Genomic DNA, 2649 nt, shown 5'->3' on the forward strand with positions numbered 1-2649 from the left:
ATTCCTGGAAGCATTTGAAAAGGATTTACAAAATCAAATAAGAGAAGTAGAGGGAAAAATGAGGAAGGAAATGAGAATAATGCAAAAAAATTATGAAAAGAGAGTCAACAGCTTGGTAAAAGAGGTACAAAAAATACTGAAAAAAAACACCTTAAAAAAACAGAATTGCTTTATGGAAAAGGATGTACAAAAGCTCACTGAAGAAAAGAGCTACTTAAAAATAGAATCGATCAAATGGAAAAAGTACAAAAGCTAATTGAAGAAAATAATTCCTTAAGAATTAGGACGGGGCAAGTGGAAGTTAATAACTCCATGAGACATCAAGAAATAATCAAAGTCAAAAGAATGGAAAAATAGAAAAAAAAAGTGAAATATTTCATTGTAAAAACAACTGACTGGGAAAATAGATCACAGGGAGATAATTTAAGAATTATTGGACTACCTGAAAGCCATAATTAAAGGAGCCTAAATATTATATTACAAGAAAATTTCAAGGAAAACTGCCCTGATATTCCAGAATCAGAGGATAGAATAGAAATTTAGAGAGCCCACCTATTACCACCTGAAAGAGATCTCAAAATGAAAATTCACAGGAATATTATAGCCAAATTCCAGAAATCCCAGATCAAGGAGATGTAAGCAGCTAGAAGGAAATGGTTCAGACATTTTGGACCCTCAGTCATGTAAACACAACATTTAACAGCTTCCACATTAAAAGATCAGAGGGATTGGAATATGATATTCTTTGGGGGGGAGAGCTAGGATTACAATTAAGAAAGACCTATGCAGGAGTGACTGGGCCAAGCAGAGCATATCCAGGTGACTTAGGGAGAAGTTGTGAGTGAGAGAGACCTGCTACTTACTCCCAAAGATGGCCTAACATGAGGAAACCCTGCCAGGTGGGAGCCTGCTGTGATATCAGAGATGGAAACAGATTCTACTATACCAATCTAGCAGAACAAACCACATGGGACTGCTCCAAGAGTAGTGAGAAGGATTGGGACTAACCTGCCCTTAAAGGCATGTCCTCAGGCATAGTTTCAGTCACTGCTTTTCCCCCTTTCTCCCTCCCATTTTATATCTATTTTCTGTTGGACTCTCCAGTATACCTCCAGCCCTGTGGAGTGGTTGTGGTGGTTCTTTTTTCCCTGGACCAAAAACTTCATGCCAAAGACTTAAAAGGAATGGAAATTCTAAATGTAAATGATGCCTTTCAAGCTCTTTGCAAATGGCTTCTTTCTATTTCTCTCACAAATATAATAACTGTATTTTTTAAAAAATCACTACTAGGAAAACATTTGAAAACTTAGACTCCAACTGCTCATTTCATTGACTCCTCTGGGTGATACTACTGATGGGTCACTGCCCAACATTTCTGACCCATATTTGAATGATGCTCCCCCTTGTCTCTACTTTGGCTGATATTGCTTAGGTAGCAGCAGATGAAAAGGAAACTTATGCTCAAATCAGGAATAAACACCTAACCCTTATGGCATAAATGGAAGCCGAGCCCACTGTGTATCATGCAGCCCAATACCTCAGTGTTCTACCTTCAAGGGCCAGAGGAGAAGCTCCTGGCCTCAAAAAAGCCTGCTTTATCAGCCCTGAGCCAAATCACCAAACTACAAGATGAGCTAAGTCACCTACATAGACAAATTGCCAAGATTTTGGCAGCAGATGCAGCTTTGACTTCATGTACATCAGATTTTTTATCTTCAGGAAGTTCAAATGTCTCTTCCTTTTTCTTCATTTTGGAGCCTCATTCCACTCTACAACTTCCTTCGTTGTTAGTGACATCAGAGAGGAGGCTGAATTAGAAGGCCCTAAGCTTCAATCAGTTCCTCCACTTTGTTCTGCTAGCTTTGAATGTTGCAAACTAACTCCAAAGCTGCCTGCCACTTTGCTGAATATGAAGACTGTATGTCTCTCTGCAAGACTAGCAGCTTTGCAAAACATGACGGGCATCCTGAAGGACATTTAGATGAACCAGAGCCAATACTGGAGTCAGAGTTTGGTGAGATAAGACTCTGATGTTCTCATGTCAGAGGTATTGAGAAAGTTTGCTCTGAAGGAAGAAGATATCAACAGGAAAGGAAACTGACAACCCTTTCTATGGAACTGTTTACATGGCCTTTTCTTTATAAGCTGTCTCATAGCAGATACTTCTTTGCCTTGCAGTTAGAAATGTCCTTCCACAATAGAAAACACTGACAGGCTAGAAATACGGAGAAGAGAGAAAAGCTGAAGTGCTTCTCCACATTCAAACTTTAATAAAACTTTTGAGGAAAATTTTCTAAGCATAATTTTTAGTTAAGTATTTTCAGGTAATCAGTCATGCTGCCTTGGTTGTTTTACATTGAAGAACAAGATTGGAGTTTTGTCCCAAACTGATGACTAGTTTCACTGTTCTATCTACCCAGCTTCTGGTCTTTCTGAATACATGTAATATGTCTGTCACACTCAGCTGCTTCTTTTCAGGGGATCAGGGTTTTGGGGAACCCTGAGGTCTTCACAGTGCTAGTCTTAAACTAACACTTGCCTCCTGTTTTCATGAAACAACACCCTTTGATGCACTACAGTTAAATTTCACACTGGAGAAATATGAAAAACTTCATGTCAATTGTAAAAGACTGAACTGAAATGCCAAAT

General features: G+C 38.8%; 1 pseudogene; it reads left to right on the top strand.

Moving 5' to 3' along the window:
• Nucleotides 1–921: 921 nt before the first annotated feature.
• Nucleotides 922–2101, top strand: LOC110198786 (mitochondrial fission regulator 1-like; annotated as a pseudogene).
• The last annotated feature ends 548 nt before the right edge of the window (nucleotides 2102–2649 follow it).

The sequence above is a fragment of the Phascolarctos cinereus genome, unplaced genomic scaffold, assembly GCF_003287225.1.
Source record: "Phascolarctos cinereus isolate Bilbo 61053 unplaced genomic scaffold, phaCin_HiC Scaffold_7;HRSCAF=346, whole genome shotgun sequence".
Classification (NCBI taxonomy): Eukaryota; Metazoa; Chordata; class Mammalia; order Diprotodontia; family Phascolarctidae; genus Phascolarctos; species Phascolarctos cinereus.